Source organism: Stigmatopora nigra, chromosome 1 (assembly GCF_051989575.1).
Source record: "Stigmatopora nigra isolate UIUO_SnigA chromosome 1, RoL_Snig_1.1, whole genome shotgun sequence".
In the NCBI taxonomy this organism is placed as follows: domain Eukaryota; kingdom Metazoa; phylum Chordata; class Actinopteri; order Syngnathiformes; family Syngnathidae; genus Stigmatopora; species Stigmatopora nigra.
The window spans coordinates 17,643,697-17,663,437 of record NC_135508.1 but is presented as its reverse complement, the minus strand read 5'-3'; the positions used below and the strand labels follow the sequence as shown (position 1 = coordinate 17,663,437).

The window sequence follows — 19,741 nt, the reverse complement described above, 5'->3', positions numbered from 1 at the left end:
ACATCTTCTTTTGATGTGTTTGAAAGAAATAAATAATTCCAACTCTAATCTTTGTAAAGGAGATACGGTCATTTACACACACACACAAAGTCTAGTGACAACAACTTTTTTTCATGAAAAAGTCTGTTAGTAATTGGTGAAAGATTCCATATTGACTGGGAAAGATAGCCAAGCAAACATTGAAATTGACAATTATTACCATAAACCTCTTAAGATGTATACCATTAAAAAAAGTTATCTAGCAAAAGCCTTTCATTTAGTTTTTATCAGCATTCAAATAAACTAACAAGCATTTCAAAGGAGTCGAAGTATCAATTCAAAAAAATGGCAAATGTGTTTGTATTAAATCTTCAGCCCAAATTAATTTTGTATGTCATTTTAAGACTAAAAATGCCAACTTATATTATCATTCGCCACAAATACATGAAACTGACTTATGATGTTAAATCAATAGCCATTAGATTAAAATACTCCAAATATCAATTGGGAATAAGCAAGAAAACCCCTAAACAAAATTGCCAAATTCTAAAACGATTTGCTCCTGACTGTGAACTCCAGTTAAGCCAGCGCAACAACGGGCCCTTCATACAAAGGACAATATGGTGGATTGATGTCAGATGATGAGTTAAATGCAGCTGTTGTTGTGCATGTGAATGAAAAATGGTTCTAAGGCCAAAGTAGAGACAGTGAGGCTTCTTTTAGTTTGGACTGTCCAAAGGCAGCAGTCATGACAGGATGTGAGTGCACCACTCACGAATGCCGCTTCTGTTCTGCCTGGATAATAAACAAACAGAGTTGTAAGTGTGGTGAGTCCGAAAGAAACATGACTGCACAGTTCATCAGAAGCCAGGTGGCAGATGACGCTGGGAGGAGAGCAAATCTGTTTGTTGCATCGATGAACATTGTCCATGCACGCCGGGTCTGGCTTGATGTGACCTCAGGGCACCAAAAGTGCAGAAAGACTCCATGTGTTCCGTCCGTGTGTCCCTTCACGTTTTTCCTGCAGGCCAACATGTTGGGCTTTGAGAACATTCAAAATGTAAGCACCACTGAAGCAGTTTATTTGGGAAAAGTAGAAAGGAAACAAAGCATTTCTTCCACTCATCATTTGTGACAAAGCACTAGTGGATTACGCCCAGTAACCATGAGTTATTCAATTTCCACCTGGAGGAGATTACCGCTCACATTTTGCATATTAGGAGCGTATCTGCTCGATTGGACATAATTCACACCTCAACGGAAGCTTACACCTGCTTGAGGGAATTAGGGCTGAGGCCTTCAATAAACGTTTAAACCTGTCTGACAAATGAGATAAGTGCATTCATGACCTGTTCCCCCTCTTCAATGCCTTAATTCCATCTGAGGGATCCCTCCTCATACCTGCGTAAAACAGCGCTGCACCATGCTCTGATGGGGGCCCTTCGGGCCTGCCGGGGCGTCGTTTCACCGTCAGAAGCAATTAAAGAATACTTCTGATGAAGGTCGCCAATCGTCGCACACGGTAGCAAGACAGACGGTGTTTGAGTGGAGGAGGAGCGTGAGGTAAATGCTTTCCATCATCATCTAATTAATGTGTGTGTACAAGGGAGGAGGGCTCGCAAAAAGAAATGATCTCAAAAAATCCAATAAAATACAGTCAGCGCTTACTTCCACTGAGAGAATTTCTCCAGGTCAAATGCAAAATGTAACTGACTAATCATCCGCACCGTGCAAACGCCAGCTGCGACCTGTGCTAGGATTATCAGTCTCATGGACCTCGTAGCAAGCAAGCAAGCTAAATGAAAAATCTGCTCAGAGCCGGAAGGAGGACGTGTACAGATAAGAAGGGAGACTGTTTACTAAGAGCTGGGAGAGAGCTAGAATCATTATGTGCGGCAAAACTAGACAGGAAGCGTAGACAAGACCAATGAATTTACATAATTCATTTGTGACAAAACCTCTGGGCTAATTCATGTCATTGTTCCGTGTACCTTCTGTCCCGGGGTAAAGTGGGGTAAAATGTATTCCCGGTTATCGTGGTATTCCTGATCCGGTAGAGAACAATCACATCAATGCTGGTCCTAAAGCCACCTTCGGGCATGATGGAATGATATAAAGTGCTTTGGTGGGAACAGAGGTCAACTGCGACTGTCGTAATCCTGTGAGCTTCACCAGCAAGCAAAGGCTAATAGATCTCTATTAGCACTCTATTACCAACATCTGTAACAGTGCAGCCGCCCGCCAAACATGGCTAACAAGGGCAATGTATTTGGAAGTCACTGGCTGGCTCCCTCCGGACGCCGCCTCTCATTACGGAGCTATCAGGACCGTTCTGTTTGCCCGGACAGCGCAGGGGCGGGGGATTGGGGAGAAGATGCCGCGTGGGGTTGAAATAACAATTAAAGGCCTCAGTGGCAGGTCTGCCACAAAGCTGCTGGGGATTTTTGGCTGATCCCCAGAGGTCCCTGCAGGGCCAGTTGCTCTCGACCCTCATCCTGTGATCTGACAGGAGACAATGCCTGAGTTGAAGGTTAGTTTATTATTACGAGGCCTAATTCACTCTTGACTCTGAGATTTAGAGTCAAACGTGAGTGGGAAAATGCATGAATGATTTACAAGGCAGGGGATTGGTATAAATATTACTGAGGAATGCCAGCGAAGTCTCCTTGCCTGATTTCTCAAGCTCAACTCTGGTCTTAATCAAATAAACCTCGGAGTCTTAAAGGAAACCAAACCAATTCTGCTTGCAAAATAAAGTGCCTTTCTGCGAACTAGTTCAAAGTGATTACTCTGATTACAGTTGAGTGCAGCAGCATTAGACACGCTCTCTGTCAGTGATATTTTCATCTTGACACGGGTCTTTCTGAACCGGGGGATCAGGGTGACAAGAGTGCTGATATTAAAAGACATAGCTCGAGGGCGAGAAGACGGGCCCTATCTTTGGAATAAAAGGTTACAATCACTCCCTGTGTTTTGATGGAGAGAGTTAGAGGTGGTGGTCTAAAGAACTCTGTCTCCATAAAAAAAAAAAGCTCAACGCTGAAGACACTGGCGCCCGCAATGCCTTAAGATATACACATAAAAAAGGCGGAATTCAGTCCATCACAGCCTGATGCTGACCGCATGTCGACTGTCAAACAATGTGGAAGTACTCTCAGCATGATGAATCCTAATCCAATTGGCACTGGAGCCAAACTTGTAAACTAATCTATGTATTAGCCAAGATGGCACAGAGCGCCTAAATGCTCCTCTGGAACCTGGAGCTGTTTGTCGCCCGCCAGCGATAAGAGCCGGCAAACGCAACGCATCATAGAAAGCGGGCTTAGCTTCTATTCTTCTTCACTGGAATCACTTGAGTCCATTTATCACTCTACCTGTGTCTGAGACCTATTTAAGATTAAGGTCAGAGGGGGGGGGGGGCGACTCCCCCTTCTTGGATACTTTTAAAATTCCTAAGTCGAGAGGCTTAGCCTTTCTCAGCGCAAGTCTTCATAACAATGAATACTCGAATATTTTATGTAAGAATAGCTGACAGGAGATTTTTTTCCCTCTTGCTATACTTGCTCCCAGAATAAAAATACACTCGTTTTGACTGCTGCTGATGGACATAAATCCCACCCAATCACATAACATGCATATTCCATATTTGCATTCTTCACTCACGTCTTCCAAATTAAAGAAGAAATAAACCTTTTCAATATGCAGCCAGATTCTCCTGCTTTTCTAAAGTCCTTGATTCTGTTATGATCCACCCGGCCAAGTTGCACAATATTCGACGTCCGTCTCGCACTACTGCAGTAGCTGCCACATCCTCTCTTGTAATTCTGACTGTTTTGTCTTCTTCTTAAAACAGTTGAATTATTTATATGTGTGCACTAAATCACACTGCAAAGATACAGCCTTGCGTGAAGTGACACAAATCATGAAGAAGCCTCGTTTCTGTAATGAGTAGTTTGTGTTAGTCTCACATTGTGATTCATTCACTGTGCGATTCTTTCACAATAAAAAAAAAGGATGTCGTTCCTCATTTAGAGATAATAATATTGCACCAATAGTAATTGCTCACTAAAAATAATTTACGGTAACCTAAATGCAGGCACGCAGATGTAACTTGTACCTTAAATATGTGAATGAATTGTTGCAAATGTAGTGAAATGGTCATCCATTACATAGTAGGACAAACAGGCTCTATAGTAAAAGATTTCATTGTGGAAAAAAGGTTGAAAATAATGAGGCGACTCCAAGACGTTTCTCACCAACAATCGACATTGCAGAATACACAAAAAAGTCACAATAGATTGGAGGTTAGCGTCACGAGCCTCCACGTACAAATCATATGCCTTGCAGTCTTGGCTGCTCACCACAAGCTGGTGCTCCAGTAAGCTGTAGGTACAAACAACGCTTTATATAATATATAGCTAAACACACCTTTTGGACCATTGTGCGATTCCTCCCTAAATTTTACACAATCTCGGATTGCGTCCCGGATGGCAGCAGCTTTTCAAGTCAAAGCCACTACGGATGGAAAAGCATCCAGTGCATTTGGTCCGATAATTAAATGGTTTTCTCTCCTATATTCATCACCAATTGTTTTTAATTATTTTTCATTCAGCATGATCTTTTTTTTAAAGTTCAGTCTAAATTTAAATCAAGAGTGACGAAGAAGCTTAAGACGGGGAGGCCAAACGGCTGTATTTGGGTCATTGTATCTGTATCGGGGACTCAGGGTGATGAGAAGAGGGGGGGCGCAATTTGTAGGGGCGAGTGGGGGTCGGGTGTTCAATGAAACACAGCAATAAATATGCCAAACGGCTTTCTTCTGAAGGAAGGAAAAAGGAGAGATTTACATTGAGCATATAATACTCCTGTGTCTAAGTGATATTTAGGCTAGTGTGGAGGAACAAGCTTCTGAGATAAATTGAATAACAGACTGCCCCCTATTGAAGCTCAATATTAAGAGCGCAAATATAGAATTAATTTCCCCTCACTTCCATTTTTGTCAACGAGGGGGAGAAAAAGAGAATCGCTGTTAACCTTATTTAACAATCATTTTATTAGCAATGCAAAAATTTTCATATCTTTTTTATCATTATTATTATTACATACGTTCACTACTTCAGACTGACTTTAATGTCTCGGTTTGATTGTGGGCCAAAAGTTGATTCATATTACACATGTCAATCCTCACGGTACTTCATTAGCAAAGTTCACATGTAATTTCACTCCGATTTCATGTTTAATGGTCGCTATTGTCACAGGTTTCAAACAAGGCAGTTCCCGCTCCAGTTCTTAACCATGGCTTCACCGTAATATATGTCCGTGTAATGAAAGCCACTTCAATTAACGCAATCACTTCATGTTCAAAATGGAAGTGCTCAGTAGCAAATGACAGCCTAATCTCTGCCGTGTTGGATTTTGCCTCATGCCGCAGGAAAATGGGGAGAAAAGTTCATTTGGGTACAGTAGTTAACAATACCTCCTCATCACCTTCAGGCCTTATTTAAATTCCCTATTGAAACATAAACCCCTATTTTTTTTGTTCTTTGTCACCCCGTCTTTCCAGCCTCCATCAAAATGAGGCAACCTAGAAGCCTGGCTAATTAAGTGTGTGAATATCTGGACCCTAATTAACATATTTGTGAGACAGGGAGGGCCCAGCCAGAGCTGCCATGTTTGCTCACAGCTTGAGCTGCGACGCTCTCTCAGCGACGCACATGGAAGACAGGGAGGCTCCAGGTCTGCGGGCCCCTCCAAACCAGGGAGAAAATGCCAGTAATTGCATGACCATCTTATTATCCCATTTTGGTTGCAATTCACTGATTAGCATTTTGGAATATTTTAAATTATAATCCAAGAATTAAGGGATTTTACTTTATTTTTTTACCCCCTCTCCCTGTCCAATTAGTCCTAGTGATATACAGGAGTCTGCCGAGGGTTTGTGCATGAGCAGCCAGGTATAAACTCGTACACGCTTGTATATCTATTTTTCACAAGTAATATATATAAATCTAACATTTGACCTGCATTCAAAAATGTTTCTGAAATATTTGACATATTTCCTCTGACTGATTTGAAAGCTACAGCGCATTTGTACATAGCGTGCAGCCAAATGAAATGTCACGACATTTTATTCAGATCTGCTTCAGACATGAGTAGTTTGATATGAAAAAAAATATATTTAACATTACAAGTCATCAATCAGATGCTGTTTAACTATTCTCCAACACAAAGTATATGATTTCTTTGACGATGTTAGAAATGCAGAAAACTCATAAAGCAATGACACTAAGTACACGTGCATGGTTATAAAAAAAGCAGACAACCCCCTTGCCAGAAAAAAGTGAAATATTCACCCACTGATTGTTATCTGAGACAAATATGTTCCACTTCCTTTAATTGAAGATTGATATTTTAATGTCAGCTTTGCCACTCTGTAAAAATGGGCTTGTCTCACAACCATTATTGACAAGCTTATGGGCATTTTCCATGCTGCGTTTTACAAGAAAACCATTCAAAATGCTTGGCTATTTTTTGAATAATCGACGCCTGGAGGAAAGGTTGCGACTGCATGATACATTCAATCATGCGCTTATTGCAAGGAAATAGAAGGCAGTGCCCTCTGCAAAGAAACTTTCACCAAAGTTTTTTTATGACAAACAACAAGGGCACGTTTGTGATCAGGACGTGTCAGTTAATATGAGAAGATGTCGTTCTTTCCAATAGGGATAATATCACCAGTCGCACACCACATTGTGGGCCACGGCGTCTTTGGTTTCGTTCTCAATGCCACCCGACATTTGTTCATTCTGTCTTATATTTCTATGAAAAGTTAAAGATGTCACGGGCATAATCTGACAGCAGAGGTTTTAGTTAAAGCAAACGTGTCATATTGTACTTCTATTAGTAGGTCGCCATTGCACTATTGGTGACATGAGAGTCAGTGGCGTGTCACCTTAATTTAAAGTTAAGTACTGTGACAGTTTAATATGCCAGCGAGATGAAAGCCGCTTCTGTTTCGGCGCCTCGTCAAACCATTTTCAAATGGGCGATAAATAGGGCTTATTGTTTCAGCAATCAAGAGGAACTGTCTGTCTAATGTGCTTTTATTCCAACACAGAATAGCAGCCAACACCCCCCATCCGCTGCCACCTTCTTTCTCTCATATGGAGATACGGTGTTCAAGCTTGAGCGGCGCTACCTAGAGGTTGAAGATTATGCTTTGAACACAGACTGAGTCCCTGTCAGCCAAGGGTTGGGCAGAGCTCTGCCGAGCCAAGAAAAGGGTGGCTGGGGGGAGGGGGACTTTGGAAGGTCGAGTCTGAATCCAGAAGACAAATCGTTGCATCATTTCTAAGCTTCTTGTCCCTCTGTCGAGCCACAATCTCAAACCAGGGCATTGAACTGTAGCCGTTTATTGGAGCAGGTGAGTCAAAAAAAAAAAAAAAAAACACTTCTTCGCATTTATCAGCTTCATTATTTTAACCACTTGCCCTGGACATTTTTTCCCCAAGTCCTGTGAGGGCCACTGCCTTCGCTTGTGACTACCCAACCATCCTCACATTTCCTAATTCCACCGTTGCCGACGGACAGCAACGGCTTCTGGAACCCATGGGTGTCCTCTGACACATCATTAGCAGTAAAGGAGGTGGGAGGGACACAGGTTGCTTGCTCAACAGAAACCCATTAAAAATAAAACGTACTCCTGTGTCTGCCAGCTACAGGTGGGCAATTTTGACGGCTGTACAAAAAGGTGCCGAGGGGATGCTGGTGTTGAGATAAGGACTATTAGGCCTGCGTCGGTGGTGGTGTCGGGTCTGCGCTTGTTTTTCAACAGCCTTTTCTTTCTTTTAGACGAGGTGGAGGAAAAACGAGGTGCCGTGAAGCTTGAAAGTGTGCCTGACATCTGAAGTCTTCTGATAGCTCCCCGCCATGCTCAGGAAAAAAAATTAACTCTGACATGCGGATCGAGCCTCAGGAGCTTAATTACATCAAAGAGAAAAGGATCCTTGTTAGATTCCACCCAAACAAAAAAGAAAGAAAATGATCAGGACTTTTCAAGGCTTTGTTTGACATTGAGCAGACACGACTCTAGTGTGGGAATCAAAAGTGTACAGCGGGAGGAAGTTTGTCATGCGGAGAGGCTCGGAGGAAGGAGAGCCGGGATTATCAAAAGACGACGAGTTGTTCGAGGGTGACACGTCACTATGCGGCGATGACTTCGAATAACACGGCCCGATGTCTGGGCAAGAAGCTGCAGTGGCTCCTTGATGGCTACAAAAGAAGGTAGAATGCTCCCCACCCGTGCTTCCCCCACAGCCATCCTATTGACAGGGATGACAATAGTCCCTTGACACACCATTATTCTTGACCGTCAAGCCGACATCAAACAGGCAGGGAGCTGTCCCTGTCAAGGCAGCGAGACCGGCCGCTCTACATGTACAGTGTGGCAAGAGAGTAGCTTGTTACAAACGCTGCTCTCCACCTTGCTTATTGGGCCAGTGCACTAGCCTCTAAGGAGTACTCCCCTGAAGAAAGGGCTAGAAATAGGATAGAAGATCAAGACGTGAATTGTGTAACTACTTTGAAGGGAGCGGGCAATAGTCCCCATGTTTGAAGAAACCTTGACTTCACACGAGTCAATTGAGGCCTACCAGATAATATCTTATGACCCCCTACTTGACATCAACGTTTAGTGTTTCTCGCAGAGTTGTTGCTCCTGTTGTTGTTGTTTTTTTCCTGTTTTTTGGACATAGTACAAGTATAAGCTCAGGCCCATGAGAGTTTTGAGCAAGTTTGTTAAAAAGCTTGGCAAAGTGAATTTGCAAGGTTACTAGGAAGATATTTCATCACGAAGTGACCCCAAAATGAAGAAAATGTTTTAATTGATTCAACAATTATCTCAAACTTTTTAATAGATCTTGGTTTTCATCAAAATGACCCCATTTATTCATGTATCACAAATTATTTTGCAGTTCCCTCGGAATCCAAAGACCATGTTCATAGTTCTACTCCGCAATGCATTTGAGAAATGATCTCACCTTTAATATGAAGGCATCAATTGATACATTGCTGCTTATAATTCTAAAAGGAACTGCCACAAATTTGAAGTACAACTAATCAGTCCCACATGAGCAAATTAGCTCATGCCAAACCCTCATGCACCTAAGGTTGAGCCGATGAGGTTTATTACTACACAGCACTGCTCCAATCAAAAGACTCTTAACTGGCTCCAGGCAGCCACTTCAGAGCCGTAACCAATCACCTTTCCAAATATTTGCACTGGTTCTGAAAGCAAGAAGTGGAGGCGAGATGAGAGGCTTATATAAGCATGGTGATGTGTGTTCTGGATACATTCACGCCGAAGGCCTAAGGCTACTGTGGCATGAAGACAAGGAATAAAAACATGAAATAATTTGCTTTAATTTACTGTATAAATTCTCTTGTTCCTCTAATTCCACCAAGTGTGTACATTAGATTTGGGAGGTATATTTTATTCATTTGCTCTGGCAATAGAAATGATAGACGAACACCCTGATGACATTAAAATGTATAAATTGAGACGCATTCGAAAGAATTCAGAAAAAAACAGCAATCCTCTTTGATGGGAGTCTTGCTAATAGTGCTCTGTACCTGTGATATCGAGCAATTATCCAGTTGGATAGTAGTGCAGTGAGAGATGGCAAAAAATTTGAAACAATTTAAGCGTATAGTCCAATGAAAAATGCTGTTCTACTTGACAGCAGAGGGTACAATTAACCTATTTCTCCTGCTGTATCTCAAATTTATGTAAATGAATGTGTTCATATTTTACATCAAATATGGAAACTTATGATATTATTGAGTGCTCATGTTTTTGTGATATTTTCTTGGGTGGTGTACCGTAAAATCTGACATAAAATCGATTTTTTTGCCACAATAAAGGTGGAGGTACATGGTGATTGACAGTGGCAACAAACAAAATATACAGTGTGTGACTCGTGACTTGTATGGTTTCTACACTGTTCACACTTTCACTCTTAAAAAGAGACAGCAGCAGTAGGTTTCAGGGGAAAATAATAATAGCTAGCTCCCTTAACCTTCGAACTACGCGCAGACAAACATCAGTCCTAGCTTTGTTTGTCACACCGAGGCCTCAATAATGCCATTGCCTCTTGCGATCAGTAGCCGTTTGGGGGGAAACATGTGAACTTCCCAGCTCTGGTCTTGTTTTGGTAACCGATGTCACATGGTTTCTACAACAGAGCATTTTTTCACAGAAAGTATAGTTCTTTCTTATATACATTATTTCAGAAATTACTGTTCTCCTGATCGCTGATGGTAAAAAAAAAGGCCCTGACGCAAATGAATTGATTTTTGGTTGAGTTGAAGGTTAGTGTTAGTGCTCTCGGTTAGCCATTGCACATTGTGTAACTTCTGAAGTTTTTAGAGACAAAACATTTGAAGTTTATCTTAGGCCTGATAACGGATGCCATGACATTAAGCGCCAAGTTTAACATCCAATAGAAAAAGATAAGAAAAGCCAGTTATATTTGTGGTCTCGTTGGTCGATCTGCCATTTACAATGATAGATGTACAATTCATTTCAATTGCAGTGATTGGCTGTAAATGCAGAAGCTCATTAAGGTCAAACGTTTATCAATACATCGTGTATTATATACTGTATGCTATAACAACAAAGTTAACTGTGTTTTCCTGCATCATAGGGTGCAAAGCCTTTATGTACAGTTTTAAGATCTACACAATAAATTTAAAATGAAATGAAGTGCTATTTTCCAAGAGGACCCAACTCCTCTCGGTCATAAAACATAGTCTAATTGGATTTTCATGCCATTGCAAAGCTTGCTAGAATCAAAGAGATTCAAAGATTCATCTCATCTCATTTTCTGAAACGCTTTATCTTAGTTAGGGTCGCAGGGGGTGCTGAAGCCAATCCCAGCTGTCTACAGGCCACAGTCGGCAGAGACACCCTGAATCGGTGGCCAGCCGATTAGCGGGTACAGGGAGATGGCCAACCATGCTCACTCACACCCTTACCTAGGGGCAATTTAGTCCAATCGGCCTACCATGCATGCTTTTGGAATGTGGGAGGAAACCCATTCAGGCTCGGATGAAAACTCCACACAGGTGGACCGAACTGGACTGGAACCCAGGACCACAGAGCAATGAGGCTGAAACCACTCACCCTACCAGGCCACTTGAAAGTTTCAGTTAATATAATTATCTTTTTATGTTTTGTTTACAGATGCAATATATCATATAACTAGTGTCTGAAATTGCTACGTTCTGGATTATTGTGAAAATTTAGACTTGATACTTTATTTGTGCAGACAGCCAGGCTCTTCTTAATGTTTCCATTAAAAAGGAAGAGAAAGAAGCTCTATTCATTGGTCTGAGCAATGAGTTTTCTCCTTACAACATGCCGTTTAACTGACCACACAAACATCACTCAGTGCATCTTGTGGATCAGTGTTATTGGTGTGCCAGGAATTAGGGTACAGTGGAAGGTCTTGTATTTCCCGTTGTCAGAGCTATCATTATTGTAATTTTTTTCAACACATTTTTAAAAATAAATTTCTATGGTGTGAAAACAAACTAACTCTATGTTGGGCTTAAAGAAATCATCTTTAACAGCGTGGTTATGGCTATAAAAATGTAATCAAAACATCCCAAAGTCCACTGAGTGATACATATATTAATATCTAACTTTAACTTTTACTTTTTTTTTATTGTCATAAATTAAATGGCACTTTAAGCATATCCCAGCTAATTATGGGTACCAAAGGGGGGAAACCCTGAATTGGTGGCCAGCCAATCACAGGGCACAAGGAGACGGACAGCCTTTCATGCTCACACTCATACCACACTCAAGATGCATGATTTTGGGATGTGGGAGGAACCAGGAGTATCCAGAGAAAACCCATGTAAGCCCGGGGAGAACATGCAAACTCCACACAGTGAAGACCCTCGACCTGAGAACTGTGAACCTGATACGCTGACCACTCAACCACAGAGCCGTCACTTTAACTGCTTCTCCATAAAATTTAAACCAGAAACAAGGCATTATGGTGAGTTGTAAAACCCTTCAAACTTTTGTTCAATCAATTTTCAACTTTGAAATCCCATTTCTCAATAAAAGAATCAAGCATTTGCACTAGAAAGTTGACAGAAGAAACAATACATAGATGGTTGTATTGTGTTTGGCCATGTGCCATAGTTATGGAACCATACGAAGTACAGCGTTTTCATGGATCCTCACTTTCAATCATTTAAGTAAAATATCTTCAAGCGCTCCTAATTGCATTCCGGTTTGAGTTGTCCGGGTTGTTTTGAGGAAATCCTTAATTTAAAAACATGTACAAGTTCATGTAAGCAAGTGATCGAGAGTTACCTTTTACATATGAACATCTTTTTAATTGGCGGGAAATGGAACGAGAGTGTCAGGAAGTTTGATGCAAGATCAGCGTCATTTGGCGACCTCCTCCTTTGAAATCCAATAAAAAACAAGTAGCTGCAGGCAAATGGACCAGATCGGATTGTTTACACTCAGAGGTCACACACTATAGTGCATCATCTCCAGACAGCCACGAGCAAATCTTATTTTTCTTCCCGTACATGTTTGAAACGCTCCTTTTGTTTACCCTTCAGCAGCTTCGACCCAAAAGTGCAACGTCTTGCAATTACTGGTGAACTTTTTAAAGTATTCATAATTGGATTGGGCTCAGAATAAAGTTTTCTTTATTTTTTTTCTTTTAAATAATGTTCATGGCTTGTGAAGAAGTATTTGGCAGCCAACGGTCATTAAGAGGAGTCCCGCCAAGTGAAAAGTTGCACTCTTTACCAGAATACACACAAACTCAAGACATAAATACTCAGCAGGGAAATGTTGCTTGCTCGCCTGAACTATCTCCAGCTCTCTATCATAATTTCATTAATTGCCCCGGCAGTCTATGATATCACAGGATATGCACTAACCATGAAGACGGCAAACTTATGGAGCCAAATGTGCAAGAAAACATTTTGTTTTCTACAGTCCCTGTCATATTCTATCTGTTAATGAGAAAAAAACTAATAACCAGAAGCAAAATGTCACTGCTTTGAGGCAAAAAATGGTGTTTTCAAGTAAATTGAATGTGACTTTATTTATTTAAAAACTAAAACTTTTAAATGTATTAATTTCAAATTTGCAGCATCGCCTTCATTGGGTGTGATCAGTGTGGTGTCTCATGCAGGCTTTCACACCCAGGGTTTGAAGAATGTACATTTAAGAATAAAACCTTGCGTCAGAAGTGAATGCCGACTCCGGCTTCAATTTGCTTTGTTACCTGCCACTGCCATCAGACGGTGAGCCACTGGGGGCCATATCATGGCCATCTTGGCCCTCGCGGGCCCTCTTGCACCACAGCCTTTAAAGCGGTACGAAGCCATGTGCGTGGCCTTGATGTTCGCCTTCTACCCTACATGCAAAGCTATCATTATCCATGCCTCTTGACAATCGGCAAGCCTGTCTTTGTTACATCTGCAGCTCATTGCCGTGGGCTATGACATGACTGCACGGTTGATCTCGCCTCCTTTACATATTGCACCCAGTATCTCTCTTTCTCACCCAGATTGTGAGCCCATTTGAACCCCCTCCATTCGACAACTTGTAAAATATTGTCTCGTACCTCGACACTTATATCCAACCTGAAGCTGTGAGGCGTTTGCTTTGAGGCTTAAGAATCAATCAAATGTGATAACCTGGACAGTCAAATACAAATTGCTATTCACTTAAAGCTTGATACTATGGCCAAAATCCAATCATTGAACTGGCAAAGTTAATTTGGAAGACAACTTCCAATTTTATGTCAAATGTTGTGATCTATCAATTAAGCGCAAACCTTTTTCTAGCATGCGGTCACTCCCATTTATATTTCAGTAACGTGGAAAGCTTTTAATTAGCTTCATCAACACTGCCAAAACTCCTGACCTTCAATCTGCAGCTCTGCTTGATGTCTGCTTTGGATTTATGTTCCTCAGAGTTTCCTCTCCAGTATGTGGATCTCTTAAAATTCTTCAGCATAAATAACCAATTAATGCACATTTGAGAAAACGAACTGATTAACTCTGAAATCCAGGATGTTATCATTTCTTATTTCTAAAATTAACTTGCAGAAGGAAACGTTAAGCCACAAAACGAAGCTGCAAGTCCGATGCTACAGCCACACAAAGAGTGTCCCTGATGGAAAACAACATGCCGCGCTCATTAATTTACATTGTCTTACAATGGAGCGGCAGTTAAGGCGAGCCGACACCAGAGGGCCTGCAACGCTTTGGCCTCATGTCTGCTTCTCCAACCCCAGAAATGAATAATGGATGTGCTCTGTCCGTTTTAATTTGGTGCTAATTAGGTCAGGAAAGTTTTGGGAGAGAAAGGTACAGTCCAGGCCACGTGGTCGGGTCTCTCAGCAGGCAGCCACTTTCATGTGGAGAGTGAAAGTGGAGTGCCGAACAGAGCGGGCCGAGGCCGATGCCAGCAGCGGCAGCAGTGTGGGGATGAAGGGCCAAGGCTGGAGACAAAGATAATAAACCCAAGAAGTGTCAGCCTCTGAAACAGCCACCACCAGGGGGATTTCAACTGCGGGCCGTTACCGGGCGCAAAGAAGAGAAAAAAAAGAAAGAGAGCTGTCAGTCTGTTTGTTTGGACAGCAGCCGCTGAGAAATAATTATTCAATTTTAATTACAATTGGGGTAGAAAATATACAGCAGTGTGGCTCGGATGGTCTCCACCAACAGATTGGGGACAAACAATGCAGTCCACAATGCACCGGAGCAATGTTATCATGCTTTGCACACTACGAAAGTAAAGACCACATGACTTTGATCAGACACAAAGTGCACTTTGGAAAACTTAGGTGGCTCTAGTTGAAGTCGTCTGGCGGGAGCAGTTGAAGAGAAGGGAGGGTTGCGGGGGACAGATGAAGGTGACAGCTATGGAGGTTAACCTCAATTTCAAGTCTCAATAGGGTTGGAAAATCCCGCCAGGGTAGATATCACTCTGATCTTTCACATCTAGCTCCAAGACATGGTACCAGACGCTGCCAATAATATCTCTGTGACAGAACTAAAACATACTTCAAAACGACACCACATTCACATCATAACTTTGCCTCGCAGAACAATTGTGGGTTCTGTGGAATAAAGACCTGCACACATTTGAATAGCAAGATCTTCTTGAGCGATAGCATATGGTTTGATCACACACCTGACAGAAAGTCAAGGAGTTCTTAACATACGCTTTGCGTTGACACCTAAAGTTAACACAGTGTGAGATGCTACGTGGGAACATTGAGTAAAGTAGTAAAAGAAAGTGGAAAGAGGAAGTGATCTCCCCCTCTTAGCTGTATTAGTCAGTGCCTGGGAAACCTGATGTTTATTTACTCTTGCACTAAAATGGACGGAAGCGGTGGCAGTAAGCATTAGACGCAGTCAAGAGAAGATTCTATTCAAGCCTGGTTGACAATCTCTGATTATTTCTGATAAAAAAAACATTTTTTTATTTCTGAGTAAAATTGTTATTGGGTTTGAAGAAATAACCCCACTGTTCCTTGATATACAAAGGTTTGATACACATCTGCACTTTCCTAACAAATCAAATAAACCCTTTGTGAATTAATACAAAGAGGCCGAGCGGACGTTTACCTCTTCTGGAGCAATTCTGAACGAATGCATTGAATTTCAAATCAAGTGTGCATCAGAGAATAATCGGGAAGGGGGATGTGAGAAATGTGGCCCAAAAACAGTGTTCAGTTCCACTTTTTGGGAGTTATTCGAGCCCAAACCTGTTCCCGGGATTTTAATAATCTCCGAAATTTTCTCATCCACAGTAAGAAGAAAAAGTAAAGATATAATCCCTTTCCCTGTAGAAATTGGCTGGAGGAATGAAATGATTCGATGACCCGGCTCCACCATATTCAAGGCAGTTTACCTCTGCAATTTAACTGCAGATTTTTTTCTAGGATTCAACTTCTTGCCATGCATGAATCGCAGGTTATGCGCATCCTTTTCAATGGCCACGCACCCCAGCGACAGAAATATAATTATGTTTTACAAGTCGACTCTTATCTTTAGCCGCCTTCATTCCCCCGCTGACTGGCTGCGTGTTTCGAGGGCTTTTCAGAAGCACTTTATGCTGCACAGGTTGCCAATCCTGCGTGTAAATGACTATTGTATCGTTCAAAAGGTTTCCATAGCAGGCTGCTAAAAGTAAACACGCATGCAACATAACCTCCATTGAACAGATGCGAGTGTGTACAACACGGCACTTAAAATTACTAAAAGATGACGTGTCGCTATGCAAAATATGACTTTAAATAACTGAGAACAGCAGAACCGAGCAAATTCAATCCCATTTGCGCTGTCACTCCCGAAATATAAGAGCCACATTGCTGAAAAGGACAACCGAGAGCCATGTCTCAAATGCTTGAATGCTTCCAAATTGCTCCTCTCCGGCTCCCTGTGGCGATCCCTCACACATCACAGGTGTAAATTCGCGTAAGACCTTATGTCTACCTCAATAACTTATTGACTTATATGAAATGGGAATGTGAGAGTACCACGGACAGTATACGTGACATGCAGCAGCGCTTTGGAGTTGACATGTGTCCCAGCAATAAAACCAATGTATCACCTTGACATTATTCATCCAATCTGACTGAAAGCGCAACAGCAGAGCAGACATACTACATGAATACAAAATGGAACAAAAAGAAAAACCCCGCAGGGAAAAATGGCCTTCATGCCAAAATCGAATAAACGGCTGAGCCGCAATCAGGCCAATTAAGCAGTGTAAAATGTGAGCGGACAGGTGTCTTCAGGTAAACACAACTGTGATCTCTCCTCTGAGCTTTGTCTAATCACCATCTATTGTGTCTTTCCATTAGCCGGCTTTGTTAAGATTCCCTTGTAATGATGCGGCTTCGAAGGCAGCTTGTGAATAAAATAATAAAATCCCCTCCAACCCATCTCAGTGTGAAGAGGCGAGGGAGACAGGGAGGTAGAATGTAGAAATGATCCACATGAAATAAAACAAACAGTATTTGTGAGAGAAAATACCTGCCAGGCTGCTGCCATGGTTAGTTCTCGTCAATCCCTGGGGAAGTACTCTCCTGGGTTCCTAAAACATTACAGCAGAAGAAGGAAATAAAAACAGAGGCGGCTCAAAGCTCTACACAAATGATCCCACCATTGTTAGATAAATTGTACCAAAATAAGGTGAGAGGAACACCATGGAGATGAAACCATTAAAAGAATTCTACATTTGACTTCAAGAGCTTCCTTAATAAGAAGATTGTTGCAAGAATGTAAAAACAGAACACAAACAATATACCAGTTAGACTACCCTGATCAAGAGACCACAACTAACATTATTGCCAATATTTTACTTTAAATAATAAGAGAACACACTCAAAGTAAAAACTGTGTACCGAAAAAATATTAGTTATTATTATTACCGTAACTGCACCATTCCAAAACATAGAACAAAATAATAAAATGAATACAAAAATGATTACAATTCTCTCTGTGTGACATACTGTATAAATTGAAAAAAAGGAAAGAAAAACAGGAAAGAAGAAAAGAAAAGGGAAAAACATGTTAAAACATGTAGAATCTGATTTATTAAGATCCAAAATAGCAAGGGAAACATTAAAAGTGCTAATGGCCTGAGTGCTATAATTGATCTGTCATGACGGAGCATAACTATACATTAGCAAAGTTTGAAGGGTTAGGTAACTCATTTGTCACTCGGCTACAGATTTTGTGACAATTTAAATCCCTGGAAAACCATGTTGTAGCATTGCAATAGTAACTCATTTATGTTTCACCCTTCCTATTTTTGTGTCAACCAAAACTTTTCAGTAAAATATATTGCAATTAGAGCATGAATAGCCTTTTTTCTGTCTCTTAATCTATACGACAATTTTGACCTTTTGGTCGATGTATGTAATTCTGGGTGTGCCTAGTTTGTAGCTAATCTTCCACATTTATTGGCAAGCGCAATTGAGTTTGCTCACATTTTTGCACTCACAAACCTTTACAAAATCAGACCTAAAGTCCTAAATTGTTCTTCAATAATTGATGAGGGAAAAACATTTGAATTCCAAGTAATTCCTTTAAGGGTTTAACATGGTTTGAAATGTTACATAAACAGCAATGGAACAAGAAACCAATTAAAATGAGCTGCTGTATGATTTGCTAATTTAATCAGAGAGATTAAATAAGACCTACCCACTGAGGTTTTCCCGGACCAATGAGCTACTTCCTGCTGGTAAAAACTGTGTCTGCTTGCATGTTGCCTCTTCCAGCAGGAGCCAGAGGACAATATTGTTGGGGGCATATGGAGTATATGTGAATTATAGAAATAATGCTCTAACACTAACTTGGAAAGGGCCTCTACTTCTAGCTACTCCTTGCTTCACTACCTCCAGGAAGCATCTTATTATTTGCAAGTGTTTAAAAGTGTCTGGATTAACATAAGCACCTCCACTATTGTGTTCCTGCTCCAAATACACTTATCTACTCAAGCTCTTGTGGAGAGTACAATTGCCATTTTATCAGGTGAGCAAATACCTCCCCTAACCTCATGCTATCACAGAAAATATGCTTTTCTCAGTAGTTCATATTTATCATATTTAGAATGTTTTTTTTAACAATTCTGTTACATGCACAATGGTAACTTGAGTGTAGTTATATGCAAGACCACTGCTCTTGTATTTCTGTTTGATTGTAACGTAAATGGCTGAAAGTGAATGAGCAACTGAAGCGGTAGCTTATTTCTAGCTCTCCCCTAAATCCAATGTTTGTGTGTAATGATTTGATCAAAGGCATCAATCAAAAATGGAGCATTCATTCATTCATTTTTGCGGGGGATGCCGGAGCCTATCGGAGCTAAGTGCGGGCACCAGGAGGGAGGCACCCTGCCAATTTGCAGCGCACACGAGACGGACAACCGTTCACGGTTACCCTCAAACCTATGGGGCAATTTAGAGCGTTCCACCAGCCTACCATGTATGTTTTTTGGATGTGGGAGGAAACTGAAATACCTGGAGAAAACCCTCTCAAGCCCGGTTAGAACACACAAACTTCACACAGTGAGGACCGACCTGGGATCATACCCACGACCGCATAACTGTAAAACCGACGTGCTAACCACTCTTCACCGAGCTGCAAATAGAGCATCATTTTAAGTGGAGTTGGAAGTCAAAGTACGACTGCACACTGAAAGGCAAGATTTGAGGGTGAGGACCATACATTTCTGTTATCACCTGTTAAATTTTAGCCAGTGGGGAGTCCCCACACATACCCCTTAGAGAAATTTATATGCATGTTGCAGATTGCAATGCTTGCATCTCTCATGCCCAGCTGGTCCTCATATGACCTCTGAGAAGAGGAAAGGGAGAAGCTGGCACACTCGGCATTGCTCCGCTTCAAACCCCCATTATGTTTATACAAATTGTGCGCTGGTATGGACAAATGATGAGGAACGCTTCACCTAAAATGTCACTACACAGACGGACACTTCAACGACAAAGAAACGTTTCCAGCTTTCATTTGTAATGACACATTTAATTTAAATTAAGTATGGAAACATTTTTTAATCTGTTGCAATGATAGCATTCACTAAAAAGTGTCTATGTTTAAGGAAAAAATGTTTTATACATACATATAGACAAATATATATATATATATATATATATATATATATATATATATATATATATATATA

At 41.2% G+C, this 19,741-nt stretch overlaps 1 long non-coding RNA gene across 1 annotated transcript in view; it reads right to left on the bottom strand.

The window, feature by feature from the left end:
• Positions 1 to 17,136, bottom strand: part of LOC144201030 (uncharacterized) — a 72,104-nt gene extending 54,968 nt beyond the window's left edge. The window contains exon 1 of the long non-coding RNA XR_013327250.1: positions 17,071 to 17,136. This is a non-coding gene — a long non-coding RNA (uncharacterized LOC144201030). The remainder of the gene's footprint in view (positions 1 to 17,070) is intronic.
• Between the last annotated feature and the right edge of the window lie 2,605 nt (positions 17,137 to 19,741).